Source organism: Cygnus olor, chromosome 2, assembly GCF_009769625.2.
Source record: "Cygnus olor isolate bCygOlo1 chromosome 2, bCygOlo1.pri.v2, whole genome shotgun sequence".
NCBI classification, from domain to species: domain Eukaryota; kingdom Metazoa; phylum Chordata; class Aves; order Anseriformes; family Anatidae; genus Cygnus; species Cygnus olor.
The window spans coordinates 2,207,324-2,223,741 of NC_049170.1; positions in this window are offsets into that span (position 1 = coordinate 2,207,324).

Consider the following 16,418-nt stretch of genomic DNA (forward strand, 5'->3'; position numbering starts at 1 on the left):
TTCGAAGATCAATCCCACCTTCTGTTTAATTGAGGCATAACTGACAGAACTTAAATTTTATGTTTTGACAAAGATACATTTAATAAAACTGTGCATAAAAGCATTTCCAAATTATCAGGAAATAGTTCATTGACATGCGTGGTCTCGATACTTAATACTAACATAGAGAAAAACAGACAAAGAAAGAGAGAGCTGATTGGGATGGAGACACATCGTACTCAGAGGAGCAGTCATGCATACTGAGAGAACAGTGTCCTATAGATTTGACCAATATCTTGGTATTGGTTCTGATCTACCTCTATGTTGGCATCTCCATAAATAAGCTGAGCAGTGCCTGTGCAGCACCTTGTGTGAAGGGACAAATATCTACACCTATCTGTGTGTCTAGCCAGCCCCTACACACAATTTTCACCAACCTTCTTGTTTTAATTTGTTGTTGTTTAAGTAATTTGGCCCAAGATATTTCCTTATGTGTGAATAGAAATATATTTTTTCTATGATTTACATGCATTTAAAAAGAGGTTAAAAAAACCAACAGCAGTCACACCCAAAGAGAGAGGAAAAAATCACCCCATTCTCAATGGGTGTTTATTGGCTTAGGTTGTCTCCGCCATTTGCTTTTATGACAAGGTGAAAAATGATGGATTTCAGAAGCTTTGTGCTTTTCCTCCTGCCCCCCTTTCAGCCCAGTGCCCCCCTCTACTTGGACTCCTTTCCCTAATGGCTCTCTGAAATAATAACCCGTGGGCATTTGCTGCAATAAAGCACAAAGACCTTGTTCCAAACGAGTCCAACTGCAAGAGAGAAGCCAAAACCAACTCAAAATGAGATTTTTCTCACTCTGTGAATTTGCTATACTTGGAACTGGCAAATAATAAATTGAACAGCATATGGAAAAACATGCAGCCCTAAGGATATAGGAGAATGGCTGGCATTGGGTGGGGCCATAGGACTATTCCTCCATGGGTTTCAACATAATGTGGCTCCCAGCCATAGTCTGCTTCCTCTCCCTTTGGGTTGCATTTTGCAAGCCTGACTTACACTGAGAAGTGCTTATCCTCCTTGGGAGGAGTGGGAAGGCTTTGGAGAGGAGGTGTAGGGGCTAATCAAGAGGAGGAGATGCATGTGTCTACTGGATTCAGGACTCTATAAGCCACAGTGAAAAACGGGTTGTTCCAAAGGGCGGGTCAACTCCCCTGTGCCAGGACCCGAACTGGAGTGTCCCCTGAGGAGACACTAGTTTTGGGACTAATGCTACATTTGGGATACTGAATTGTCCTTTGGTTTAGCAATAAAGCCTTCAAAACAAGCAGGGCAATGGAAACCTGGGGCTCCCTCGTGTTGTTTCTACACCTGTCAGGGCAGACCTCTCAACCTGCTGTGGGGTTCACCAGCCCTGCATTGACTGTCTGCAGAATTAAATATCTGCGGCCAAAGAAGAGAGGCTGGGCAATGGCAGAGCGTGATTCATCTCATCTGCTGAATGCAGGTCTGAGTTCCTTCTGTGACACACACCATCCACAGGAGCACACTGCCATGTGCAGACTTCAGCATAAGCCTTGGAGTCCTCCACTGTGAAAGGATTTGCGAGATTAGAACCTTAATTCAGACTGAAAGTCTTGTTCACAGTCCATTTAGGAAGAACTCTGCTTTTTAGGATGTGCTAATCAGGTATAGTTTGGTCAGCAGGCACATAGCTGATGCTGAGGGTGGTAGGATGGTGATCCTAGGCTTTACCATATGAAAGGCATCTTTGCATGAAGTGTTAAAATAAATAAACAAACAAACAAACAAATAAATAAATAAATAAAATGGAAAAGAAAAAAGCAGTTACTTTGTTTTAGGTGTTAGTAAGGTGTTAGTATACTGTTACCAGTTCAAACTGGAAGGACCAAGATGACATAAGGGACAGAGATGTGGTGTAAAGAAACTGAGGAGGCCAAGTCCCACCAAGAGTTTCTCATGCTTTTAAGAACCGATGGAGGAAAGGTGAATTTCTACCCAAGTCCCCTCTTCTCCTTTTTTTTCCCCTCTCTTTGTGTTGTACCACTCCAGACCCCAGAATAGCAGGCAATTTGGGGTGGCTGCTCTCCTCATCTATCACTTGGCCCTGTGGTTGTCTCAGGGATGGACAAGTAGGATACTTACAGAGTGTTTTGGTCTCTCATTGCCCTCTGGCCAAACGTGATTCCTGGGCCTGGCACTGATGGAATACCTCAGCTCTTGCCGCAATTGCTGCCCTCCCTCTTTCTGCTTTAAAGTGCAGCAGCAATGCAAATAACAATACTGTTCAACTGTACTTATAGCAACACTGCAGCAATGATCGCCTTGAGCTGCGTATGGCTTACAAAGAAAAACAAGGAGAAAGATTCAGAAAAATCATGGCTTCTTGTTTATTCTTGTCCCCATATTTAGCCCTGAACTGCATAACAACTCTTTAGGCAATGAGAAATTGCCATAACTGCACCAGATCTAATACAAAAAGGTGTAAGCAACAGGTTCAGAACAACCTGTTGTCAGTCAACAGGATGGGCTGATGTTTATCTAAGGAAAAATGCTCCCAGTATAAAATACATTTTCTTCAAAATAGCAATGCACTTTAGAAAATGGCAGCTTTGGTGTTTCTCTTAAATATATTTTCTGTTGGAGGAAATTGAAAGGAATATGAGTTTTTGAATTTTTTTAATTTTATTTTTATTTGTTACTTAAAACTGCGAGCTGATGATATTTTCAGTCAAAATCTTACTTGGAAGGGAAAAGTTTTATTTGATTAGGTGTTTTGAAATGATATATTTTGGTTTCAACAAACAAAAAATATTACTTTTCCATTGTTCAAAAAATTTCACTTTTTTATGAGTTTGACATTCAGGAGTTAAAGCTTTTCTCAGAGTATTTTTCTGCAATTTTCAGTAGATGTTTTGTATTTCCTTTCTCAGATTAGGAAAAAAAGAAAAGTCAAAATGTTGGAATTTCCAAACAGCTCCTGCCACTCTGCACCCAGCGTGTTGTTGTTTGAGGATCCAATCCAGAACTGCTCTGCCCAGGCACTTCCTAGAGATTACGGGTGCCTAAATCAGGGCTCTGCATTCTACCCTGAGCCAAGATGTCCAAACCTTAGACATGATGCATTGACGCATGAAGGACATGCTCATGTCAATTTAGCCAGAATGGTTTGACAACCTGCCAGATAGGAAACGGACCAGCTGAGCATGCTTAAATCTACTTCAATGTAAAGTTAGTTGACTTAGTTCAAGCTGTCAGGCATGGTAGTTTGCAACAATAACCTTCACTGGACGGGTATATAATTCACAAATAGATGAAATAGCTTTTAAAACTGGTGCAGCTAGATTTGCAAGGGTTCTGTGACTCTCTCTTAAATCCATACGCAGTTCTGAAATCCCATGTACTCTTCTGGTTGGTGGAGAACTGAGTTTAGTTTCTTGGAAGCAGGTTCATAATTGCAGATTACTGTTCCTCTTGAAATCAGAGCGGTTTTGCCATAGGAAAACAGGCTTTTATTGCTCAACAAAAGTAAGTCTTCCAACTGAACACAGAACATAGACAAATGTACTGCTTGTAGACAGTGAAAATGTCCAATCCTACAAAAAAGAATTGTTTCAAAAAAAAGCTCCTAAGCCAAAACCATTCCAGTCATGTAACTCCATCACTCCGTAGATCTGCACCCCACAAAATTGCCCAATAAAGAAAGTGAAGCAATTTGCAGAAGCAACTTGGGAGGTTTAGGCACTGGTTGATTGTAAACGCCTGCTAATATTTTTAGTAGTTTTCATTCTATTAATATTCCTCCTCCTTCTTTTCTCTTTCTCCATCTTTACTTAACTTTTTTTCTTCCTTTCTGGCAGCCTCAAAATAGTGATTGAAAAAATAAACAGTAGGAAAGTGAGAGAACCTTGGGTAGGCTGCGGAAGATGTTAAAAGCTGCAAAGTAGCCATTTGCCGCATGTAAGAATTTTATTGGTCCCATATAATTCTGATACACTTTTTAAGTCTCACCCACTGGAACCCTAGCTATTAACAGCAGCTTGCCTGCATGGACAACCTGCAACTAAGACCTTCCTCCAAATGAAGTTTTTTTGAAGAAAAGTCTGATACAATGTTCTAAGGAGACAATCCCATCAACACCACTAAACTTTGGATCCACTTCTAAAAGGTGCTGAAATATGCATCATACTGTTCTTTGGGATCACAGGCCAGAACGGTTTCCCTCATGTAGTCCAATCCCATCCTATACATATGTTTAATAGAAACCTTTCCATAAATTGGTCCTATTCCAGCTCAAAAATCTTGTGTATAAGCTTATCATCATTCTTATTTATCATCCATGTCCGTTGTGGTCCCAGAAGGCAGGGATACATATTCTGTCAGCACTGCATGATTTCAAATGGGCTGAGCTCCAGACTGGTCTTCCCATCCCTTTTTAGACAACCTCCACTGGGGTAGACCTCATTTCCATTCCGTTACAGATTTCATTCTGCTGGATGGTGTCTTCAGGCTTTTGATCACCTGTCTAAATTTCTTCTATCTCTCCCATATGAGAGTTCTGTGTCATCAAACCCTACATAAGATTATTATTTAATTTTGGTGTTATTATGCTGTGATGTTTGAATATTGCCACAACAAGAGGCCTTCTTTCCCGGTATACTTTTCTGTCAGTCTGTGGCTGCCCTAGTTTCATTTTGTTCCTGGCTGCTTGCTGCCTTGGGGGCTCCAGGAGAAGATGTGTGCTCAAGCTCCTGTTTGGCAGCGCCTTATCAAACCCTGATGCAGATCATTGATGCTTTTTGCCTGGTACTTTATCCTTTTCAAAATCAGGCTGCAGTTTCCAGAGCTTAACTCTTGCCTGATCCTTCCAAGAGAAAATAACGAATGAATTTAATGTAACCAAGCATTAAATATGACCTGGTTTACCCTACGTAGCAAGTGTGAGGATCTCATGTAGGTTCTTCTCCTGCAGCTGAAAGCTGTGCATGTTGCGTGGGGTTTCCTTGTTGGCTTCTGTCAGTAGGCCTTTATTAGTGGCTCATTCCAAGCATATGACTGTTCCCAGCTATAAAGGACGTATTCATTTCATGATGATAGACCTTCTACCTGCCAAACCTGTGACTCTTCCTCTAAAGATGAGATCTGTTTCTGTTCACACACAGCCCTAAGCTCCCAGTAACAAAGGGTAAACTCCAGCAGCACTTTCTATATGAGAGGTGGCCAGTCCTGATATACAGGAGCTATTTAACTACCTGCTACACCTCTTCTATCTTTTGTTGCGTTTTCTATAGTCTCTCAGACAGCCTGTGCCAAAGCACAGACCCAGATGTGACTTTGTGCTCACAACCATCATCTACAAGCCACACTCACAATATTTTTCATGGTAGCAGATTGGACCGTCTCCTCTCATTGTGCTGGTGTGTTCAAGGCAGTAACAACTTAGTGATACTGTTTTGTGGCTGGACTGCACACAATTTTAGTCTCTTTATAGCATGATTTCCTCCAAATTTCCCATTGGGTCTCTGTAATTAATTCATGAAGACTCTCCTTCCCATTTTGCCCCGCTTTCAGCTAGCACCTTACTTTACATCATTCACTTGCCCCAACAAGATCTGAAATCAAGATGGGATATCAGGATATATATGCAATTCTTTGGTTAGCTGAAGCCTAATTCCAATGAATTAATTCTGGATCTCTTTGACAAACTTTGCATCAGGCTGCAGTGACTGTAGTTTTTTTTTCAAGAAATAGGATATCCAGGAGATGCTGTTGGGGAAAATGACACACAGGCTCTTCTACTGCACTGACGTATCAGTAAATAGCTTTGCTGTGTATTGCTTTGCAGTCCCTTTGGTTTGATCACTAGTGAGTTGTGGCTGTGATAGGTTTGGCTTTTTCCAGGTGATCCCTTTGCAAACACCCTGTAGCACTGGCTACAGTCATACTGGCTTCCTCTGTACGGTAGCAGACAGAGGAGTTCACAGAATCACAGAATATCCCAAGCTGGAAGGGACCCACAGGTATTGTCAAGTCCAACTCCTGGCACCACATGGGAGCACCCAAAAATCAAACCCTATATCCGAGAGTGTTATACAAATGCTTCTTGAACTCTGGTGTAGAAGCTCCCACATCCCTTGGTGCCATGACCGCTTCCCTACACGAGCAACTCGAGTTCCTTAAGTGTGTTCCTGGCTTGTGCATTTGGTTGCCACAGAGTTTGATGGAGCACCCAAATTTTATGCAAACACTATAAAAATAGGCAGGACTGGGAGCTCCTATTTATCACTTGTAAATCTTCAGCTAATAAACTGACAATAAAAATCTTTGTGGTCATCTATGCCTTTGATTAGCTCCTCATATGCTCATTTTGCCCTTTCTTCTGCAGTATCCTAGTCCCAACCACTCCAGGAGACTCTGGGCTAGGCTATTCTGACCCAAGCTGACCAGTCCCAAGTCCATCAGGCTGTGCACTGCAGTTTGAAAAACGTTTTAAAGGTTGAGATTCAAAGTTCAGGACCAAATCCAATATGTCACTAACATTTAGCACTGGTTAAAGGCAGAATTTTGATACAGCTCCCTATCTCCTTATCTGTTAAGGTTACTAAGGAAAAGATGAAATATTTGGATTTCTTTTTTTTTTTTTCTTTTTTTCTTTTTTTTCTTTCGGTGACCCTTATCTGCTACACTGATAACAGGCCGTGGTTTCATATTTAACAAGGAAATTCCCTTCCATTTCATTCATCTGTGGTCTTTTGAAACTTACCACTTTATTCTACATAGCTTTAAATCATTGTGCTTTCTGTTCTTGACCTTGAGCTGTCATTCCACTTAACTATGTTCAGGAAAGAATAAAGAAGGTCACCACGGGATTTTTGGCAGAGCTCAGGAAGAAAAAAAAATAACAGATTTTTAAGAGTCCTTTGCATGAGTCAGAATTTCATCTTAAAGAACATAATTGCTCCATTGCTCAATTGTGGCTTGGGGTCTTATTAGCAGAGAAAAAAATGTGCTTCTTCACTAGTCAGCTCTCCTTCAGACTGCAGAGGCCGTGCCAACTTCGCGGGGATACATCTGCAAGGGGGAACATTAATTCCATGGTGCCTGTTTGCTATTAACACCCTGCTCCGATTGTGTACCGTGCTGGATGCTGCAAAGCTGCGTTTATGTCTCCGTGGCAGGGGCAGGAGAGGGAAATGAGGGACAGACACAACTGAGAAGATTGACTGGAACAAGTGGAACCAGCACACTGCTCAAACAGGAGCGCTCTCAGTGCTTAGTGGGTACCAAACAAAGCTGCTGGTCCAAACAAAAGCCCCTTGAATGATTAGGTTTGGTCCCGCTGAGAAGCAAAACATGAAAGCCAATGGTCAAATGTTGCATCCCTTCATTACTCTTCCATGGCTTATAATGCTTGCTAAGCAAATTATAAACTGTGAGAGGTATCATGGTTTTACTCTAGTTTTGGTAACTGCAATGGTGTCTTACTGTGGCCTCAAATAATGCGTGCCCACATTACTCTCTGGGGGTAATATATTTCCTGAAGGCCCTGAGCTGAGACCTGGATGGTTGGGAGCAGCACTATGTGCCCAGAAGTTGTCTTGGGCTTGCTTTCTTAGAGTACTTCATTTGCCCTCCTCCTGACCCCTTCCTTTCCCAGATTACAGTTTTTGTACAACTCAGAACACATCATGACATCAGCTTGGGTCAAAACCAACAGATCTTTTTGGTGTGAAATGGAAAAAAATAACAAATGAGAGAAGAAAAAAGAGCAAGTGTTGAAAAAAAAAATATTTGAGCATTTACAAAGTGAAATGTTTTGACTAAGAGGCTGGAGACAGGAAGAAACTTGCACGGTATTTGCAAAAACAACCCCCAAATTATCTTATCTGCACCCCAAATCATCAGGTCACTCAGCTAAGACGCAACAGCACTGTGGATTTCAGTTTGTCCATCCTTCAGGGCAGGGGAGAGGGTCTACTGGAGGCAGAGGTTCATGTCGTAAAGGATCTACCCCAGGATGTGCTTGAATTCTTCATCTCTTGACTGAGCTGAACTCTCTTTCTCCGTCCCTGTGGATATTTAAACATGACACAAAGTGTAATAGTTTTTATAAGGGAGAACCCACGCTCAGTAGATAAGATGTTGCTCCTTGGTAGCAAAATAACAGGATTTTAGATTAATCAAAGGAGTTCTCCACAGCCAAAGCAAATATTTCAGCCACCCAGCTATAAGAGGCTTCATGCTGGCAATCCCTTGTCTGCCCCATTAGGGTTGCATGCCCAGGCTCAATTCATCTGCTTATGCTTTGGGGTCATTGCAGGAACCCTGTGGAGCTGCTGTTCCAGGAGACCACTGCACTCTCCCTTATGTCTCATCTGTCATCTCTGCCTCATGTTAATCTGCCAGATATCCCAGAGCATCACGAGATCCTGAGATGTGCTGTTGGTAACTGCACTGAGCCCATGGAGTCCAAATTGTAGTTCAATGTCTAAAGACAGAAGTTCAGGGTGTCCAGATACAGGTGTACAGCATTGGGGGGAATCTGAGACATCCACACATGGCAGGGTTGTGCTCCTCTCTAGAGATGGTGGGAGAGCCTCTCAGGTGGGCACCAGATGCATGTGCTCAAACAACCAAGCTAATCTACACAATGTTGGCCAACCAGCTCTTCTGTGGCCCTTAGGTCTTTTCCAAACCTTCTGCAACTATAGCTGCACCACCAAATATATGAAGCAACTCAGGTCAAGGCAAAGATTTTGTTTCACTGAAATAATTTTTATTTTAATTTTCTGAAAACTAGAACAAAATCACCAGAATTAAAATGATCTTCTCAGCCAGCACACAACAGAACTGGGATATGCAGCTTGTAAAGGTATTCCTTGCCCCACAGAAAAAGCAGTCCACGTAAAGAAGGTAGAGCTAGTAAGCCTGTTTTATAGATGGGGAGAAGAGAACGTTTTTATTATTCTGTGTGTGTATCTTCATGATCTGGAACGAGGCAGTATAAATAGTAAGTGATATAAGTCTGATATCCAGCAAAAAAAATCTGTAGTAGAGCAACATTTCCTAATCTCCATATTCTCACCCCAGCACTTTGATCATAAAACCATCTTCCCTTTTATTCACGTCTAATTCTGACAGACTTTTACCAGTGTATATTTAGTAACCCGAGTAAATCACACTTTCACAGAGGTGAAAATGCTTTTTAGTAATTCCTGTGACTATAAGCTCTGTCCTAGGGGAAAATACATTGTTCTGAAGTGAAGCAGCTAACGTGGTTTTATTTATGTCACCTTTGTTAACAGGACCCTCATTATTCTGTAGCACGCTATGTTAATGTGAGTGATCGATTTTAGACCGTATAGATGGCAGCTCTCCCTTCCCCGCCCCCTGTACAAACAGCTCCCTTTCCAGACGTGCAAGGATGCCAAGTTCACTCCCTTCTTTAGACAGCTGGACTTGCCAATTTTGCTGTCATTGCGCTTTCTGGTCCCAAAGGTCATTGTTTTCAAACAGGGGCGGGCAAGCAGATCTGGATGATGGAAGAGCCAAGCCAACTCGTCACTCCGGCTTGGAGTCAACCAGATGGAATATTTCTGGAGGTGTAGAAGTGGCTGGGTCATCTCCTGCCAATTCTTACCCACCACTGAGGGCCAGGATAGAGTGAGAGGAATGGTCAGCCTTGTGCAGAGGGGCGAGATGGGGCTGCAGCACCATGTCAAGCAGCAGCATCCAGCTCTTGGTCCACATCTGCCCCAGAGACTGGCCTCACCAGGCCAGAGGGGTGAGGGAGCAAATCTCTGTGTTCCTCTGAAATGAGAGCTGGAGACTAGCTGGGTATCTAAGGGCATCTGCAGTGTCTCTGCACACCCATGATTTCCCAGCTGAGTTGTACCAGGGATGTCTATGTTGTCTCGGCTGGGAGTTCAGACACCCAGAACTCATAGATGCCTGCATGGAGGCACCTAGATCTATGTGTTGTGTTGTGTGAGCTGGATCCCAGCCCTCCAGACACCATCTGCTATAACGGGGGGAGGCTGAGTCTCCCTCTGTACCTCCTGTGCTTCTTTTCCTTACAGGGTTTCTTTATTTTAAAAGGAGGCACCAGAACAAAACAGAAAATGGCACAGGATGGCCTACTTTCAAGTAGGCAAAGCAGTATGGGGGCTGCATACTGCTGATGGGGACAGACCTTCAGGCTGTCAAGCCCAGCTGTGTAAGCTGTGACTAGTAGGAGCTTTGCAACCTCTTGTACCACATGCTCATCTCTTTCTAGATGTATCCATTCACCCCTTTGCATCCTTGTCCTTCAGCTCAGCAGTGGGGCCAAGGCTGATATCCAACTAATTTGTTTTTTCTGGTTTGGTGTTTGTCAGCTGGGGCAGACACAAATCTGTTCTCAGTGCTCAAAATTCCCATGGCATCTTCTCTCCAAGAAGCCTACAGACCTGGGACTCTTCAGCACTACATAAGAGCATGTGCATTCAGGCTCCCAGGGCTGATGTGTTTAGAAGACATGGAAAACCTCACTTTGCTGGCATGAATAACAGAGGTTTGTTGGAAAAACTCGTGCCTACCACCAACACCTGAAGTTCAGGCTGGAGAGCAGAGCACTGTGAACCCTGCTGCTCCCAGGAGGAAAATGGAGAGGGAGAAAAGAGGAGGGAAGAGTATTCAGTTTTTTTCTTATCTCTCCAGTCTCCCACTTTCTCTTATCTCCAGGCCCTGTTTGTTTTTCCTAGGTGCATGCAGGTAGCTCCTCCAGCTTGTCATTTTTCCCACTGGGCCGTGCATGGAAAATGTAAGCACTCTGCAAAAAGGAAGCAAGAGAGGAGCTTATCTCTGCCTCGTAAAAGCTTTTTTCAACAGTCCATTGTACCTGCGTGATGTGATTGATCGAGGCCTCCATCCGGCTCTTAGGGATGATTTTCCTTTGGTTTCAGAGGTCCTGAAGGAGGTCTCAGCTCCCCTGCTGAGGCAGGACCAGGGCCACAATTAAGGCAGCACAAGGCAAGGGCAAGTTTTGACTTTGCTCCAGTTCAAAAAGTTGGATGTGATGAAAGCTCATGGTCATAGGAAGCAGATCAGTAACCGTCAGAGCTGTTGGAAGGGGCATGCCCACACTGAAGAGGTTACTCCAGCTGGACAAATAACTTAGTCAATCCAGTGCAAGTACATTGTATGGATACTTTTAGCCCATTATTATTATTATTTTTGTTCATTTAATTTGGTCTCTTCTACAAATTTCCAGAAAATCACAACTAAGGTGGTCACCATTTGATTGTTTTCCCCATTTTTTTTAGGGACATTTTTAACCCAGGTAAAACTTCTACTTGAAAAACTTCAAAGCTGCTGAAGAAATGACAATGAAATTTAATGTGATTTGTTCTTCCTTCCTCCCTGCCATTCTTCCTTCACAACACTTCACTATAATGCAATCTATTATAGTTTTATTTTTTATTTTTTTTTGGCTGTTTTTCCTTACTGAAATCTCATTGGTCCTTGTAGGATTCTAGTTTGAACTGTGCTGGTTAACCTGGGCATCGACCTACTTACAGGAAGGAGGATGTTTATCCTGTTGGAGCCAGAGGATGCTTTCTGTTTCTCAACATGTGACTGTGGCCAAGCCTTGGGGATCTGAGCCCCTGTCCCAGCACGGATCTGATACGCAGGTTGGAATTGAAAATCCTGAGCGGATGCAGTAGGTTGTCTTCTGGGTGGAGCAAGGACACCCTTAGCCCACCTTGCACCTTTTGTCATGCCGCATATTTCATCAACATGGCCAGGAGGGGCCACATCTGAGCTGAGAGCAGCTACAGAGAGAAACACTATGCCCAGCAAAAGTGCAAATGGTAAAAAGACTGAGACCCACAGAAGAGCAACATTTATCTGGCTTTTCAGGGTCATTGGATAAGTTGACAAGCTGTGTGCTTTTCTGGGTGTTTTACTCCTATTTCCCCTCTCCTTCCCCAGACCAAGAGGTACTTCCACGTCACTGCCTTTCCCCTGGGCTGTAATGAGCAATGATGAAAAGCCAGCAGTATCTCTGCGCCAGGGTTACCTTCTGTTTGCACACAAGCAAAGCTGTGGTGAAGAGCCATGTCTTCACCCCAGCAACTATTTGCTCACCAGATTAACCTTTCCATGCCACAGGCAAGTGCTGTCCCCTTGAGCTCTGATGTCCCTCCTTTTTCCAGATGCCAAGCTGTCACCCAGCCAGCATTACCAGTGCTGGGCAGCAGCTGTGCAGCATAGAAAGGAGACACAACCTTCACTGGGCTCTTCTCCAGGGCACAGACACCTCTGGGAATCCAGGTGTAGGTATTTTGCTCTATGCTCAATCTGCCCCTTTAACAGAGACAGGAAAATGCAAAGGGCTGCTTAGTGCTGCATTTTAGGGCTGCTCAAAGTGGTGTCAGGTGGGAAGGGGGTCCTAAAGCCCAGCTGGTCCCATTTCCCTGTGTTCCTGGCTGGTTGGGTTGTCTATGGCTTCAATCTGCTCATGAAATCTCAGTGCTTGAGATCAAATGGGTTGTTCTCAGGGGGAGATTCTCATCACCTGGTAAGTAATAGTTGTGCTCTGATATTGGCCTGGTACAAATGAGCTAAAGGACTCTCTGTTTCAAGAGCAATGTTTTCCTCTTCTGCACATACCTGGCAATGAAATTCTCGTAATGCAATGCACTTGTTGGCTTATATTTACATTTGTAGAAGAAAGAAGAGAACTAGGCAGAGGGCTTGAATGGAAGAGGGTAAGAAACAAGGTCTGAGCAGCACTGGTCCTTCTGGATGAAGTCTGCCAAGTGGGTGAGCAGGACCCGGGCAGTAGGAGGCATGAGGTGCAGCATCCTTGATAAAGACAAAATACAATGGGGTCAGTTGAGGCTGGTTGGAGGTAGTGAAGGGCAGGAGACTCCTTTAGAAGGATAGGAAGATGGGTCAGGGTGAGGAACCACAATAAGAAAGGAGGGTGGCTGAAGTAGTGAGATACTGCAGCTCACTCCCAGGTGCCTCTGTGAGAGTAAAGCTCAGAAAAAGACAGTGCCACTCCTCTATTCATTCCTATATCACATATCACACAGCCATTCTCTCTTGTCCTTTTGAAAAGACTATTGAGAGTGGGCTGTTTTATTCTCTTTTGTACTGTCTTGAGGACGGTCATTGAGAGGACCATCTACAGGTTTCCTGGGTCTTGAAAGTCTCAATTTCTTTTGAATTTTCCTGAAATGGAAAAATCTTTTTACTTTTACTGTAAAGGAATGGACTAATGCTGTATTAACAAAAATGGGGGCCAGGGATCATTGTCTGGCTCTGAGACCCATGGCAGCTCATGCCTTCTTTCCCAAACGGGATGGTCACATCCATATCACTTATGAATGACTCCTGGCTCAGCAAAACATGTTTTTGGAGAACGCTGGTTGGCAGGGGCAGAAGAGGGAGTGTGGCTTTTCCCATGGGAGAGCTGGGAAACTGAAACACAAAGGCCAAATGCTCTCAGTCTTGGAGAAACTTGGAGCTGCCAACCCCATGAGGCTCAGCCCAGGCTGGAAGCAAGTGCATTCAAGCAAGAGAGACGCCAAGTGTTATCCTGGTCGCTCTCTGAGGACAAGGACCCGGTTTCAGGTGTTGCCTAAACTCCATTTCTCTTTGGGACCCAGAAAGGAGCACACTCAAACACAGAACAGGAGGAAAAATCAGCCAGTTCTCAGCTTCCTCAGTGCCAAGCAGTTTGGCATTAAGCAGCTTTTTGCTGTGTGGTGTCTGGCAGTGCTGGGTCTTATTTTCAACAAGCCCTGTTAAAGGATTACAAGAGCCTAGTTAAAATAATGCCCTTCGAGCTTATTCATTATTGGAAAGAAAACAAGAAAAAAAACAGAAAGAGTTCTATCTTCCACAGTGTTATTACTTGTAGTGCTTTGAACGAAGAAAAAAAGAGCAAAACTGGCAAGTATGAGAGAAATATATAAACACACACACTTGTCTACAAATATAAAGCAACTGTTGTTTCATTTCTGGTTTATAGCTCTCCAAAATAAATCAACAGCTTCCCCCTCTCCCCCCTCACCCCCCATTTTTAATCTAATTACTGCTGATATTTTGCCATTGCATTAAAAGTTTTACCTCTAAGAAATAATCAATTAAAAAAGAAAAGGAAGAAATTCCAAAAGGTGGTTGCTATATTTACCCTTTTAATAGAGTTTATTAAACCTTCATTGTAAAGCCAAGGAGTTTCACGTCAGCCGGAACAACAACAACAAAAAGTTAAATTGTAAATATTGTTTGCCACAAGTGGTCATGTTTTCCAAATAAAACAGCCTTGCGTGGAAGGCTGGATGGCTCAGTGGAGAGCTAATGGGGTAGGGAGCCTTTCGCCTCCAGGCTGCCAAGATGAGCCTCGTCCAATCTGGGACAACAGCAAACATGGAAGGTCCAAATTCAGCTGTTCACAGACCTCCAGCCCTGCTGGGGTCTCCTGTGCTTTGCAGGAAGGTAAGATGCACTCTGTTTCTTTTACAGATGGTGAAACTGAGGACCTTGAGTGAAGGGAAATGAGCAGGTTCTCCAAGAAGACACCTCTAGGCAGCAGAGATCAGAGGACTTTGGCCACACTGAGAGCTTCAGTTTTGTTCCATCGCCCTTCATCTCTGCAGCAGGGTAGTGTCATGCCAGGCTGCATATCTGCTATAAATCAGCAGCCATGGATCTGGTGTATTGGGCATCTAATGGAAAGGTGCTAATGTGGTGTGTGCAGGAGCAATGATGGATTTGGGGCAGTGCTATGCTGAGCTGCAATGAAGCGGGCTCAGGAGAGCAAGGAACCTACTAGAGGATTTATCATCAGCAGATGCAATTCCAAGGGATCCCTTCTTCCCCAGGACCCACAGTCAGGTAGCTGACAAATGCAAAGATCACACTGCTTCTGACATAGGAGTCTCTAAGCTGGGAAGGCAGGAGCAGGGAGCACAAGGGATGGCTCGGTGAGAGATGAATGCCTACTGGGGTGAGAGGAAGTAGGAGACAGAGCCAGCGACTGGCATTTCACTTACCAGCTACTGGAATAATTCTCCCTCCTCAGATCCATGTCTGACCATAGAAATTGCCACACTGGAGCAACCCCAAGACCCACCTCACCTAGGACATCAGCTGACCCCTTTAGGGAGGACTATAACAGGGCAGGTATGTAGGGCCCTTTTCCAGAATAACGTCTCAGCTCCCAGTAAGTCATGGCCAGAGGTAGTATCTTTGTTTAAGAACTGTAGGTAAATCTACTTTTTGAATCATGGTGGCTATAGGCATCCATGGATTCTTGTGGCAATTCTTGTGGCAATGAGTTTCAAGTTTGTTCAAGTACTGGACGAGCCACATGCTGATTTAATTTGATCCTCTCTAGTTTTCACCCTGGAGGAAACTGATAACAGTTGCTTTTTGCTTTTTGCCCCTCATATTGATGTTGTCATCTCCCTTCAATGAATCCTGAACTGTCCTATTCTTTTTAATGACTCCTCACAAGAACAACATTCCTTCCTTTTGGTCTCTGATGCTTTTATCTCAAAGTATATTTTAATCTAGTTTATTGAGATTTTCAGACCTTGTTTAGCTTTATGACCTGCAGTGAACAGAAATACATGGCAGAAATGTGTTGGTCTGAGGCCAACAGGGAAGGAGATGCTTTCTTCAGCACAGCAGCCTTTCATCACACAGTCACACCTGCCCTGGTGTCTGTTCTCACCAATTTCAGCAGCCCACTGTAATCATATCAAGAGAAGAGGCACAAATGCTCACCCTTTAATTCATTTATGGTTACTATATTATTCCCTCTCTTTGCTGTATACAAGCCTGAATCCACTGGAGGCAGGAATTCTGCCATGACAATAGCAGAGAGGCTCCTGGCTCTGAGGACATGGTATGGAAAGAAATTTGTGCTATTAAACTCTTCTGCCTCCAGAAGAGGGCAGCCCCATCCCAACTGCCTTTTGGGTTCAGCCCCTGGAACATTCAAATTCCTAAAAAGCATCCAGGAATGGCTTGGGAAGGTGATAGTTGATCAAGACTAAAGCTGTGCCAAGGATTGTTCTAACACTTTGCTAATATTTACATGGAGCTGAGTGCTTGGGAACAGTCCTTGGCACAATCAATTTATGAAAATTTGTGCAACCATCCAGCCTTGCGACTGAAGAGGGAGAAGACCAGCTCTCATTTCTGCACGTCTTCAATTCCATCAAGTTTCATTTGGTTGATATGAGAAGCACAACTCTCCTTTCATCAGCATTCCCCAGTGCTAGATCGGTGAAAGGGCAAAAGCCTAACTATGCCCCAAATCTTCGATATATCTCTGAGATATAATCCGGTGCAGCCAGCCAATGAAGATTTTAATCTGCTCATCACTTATACCTCATTTCCTTCTCCATCTTTGT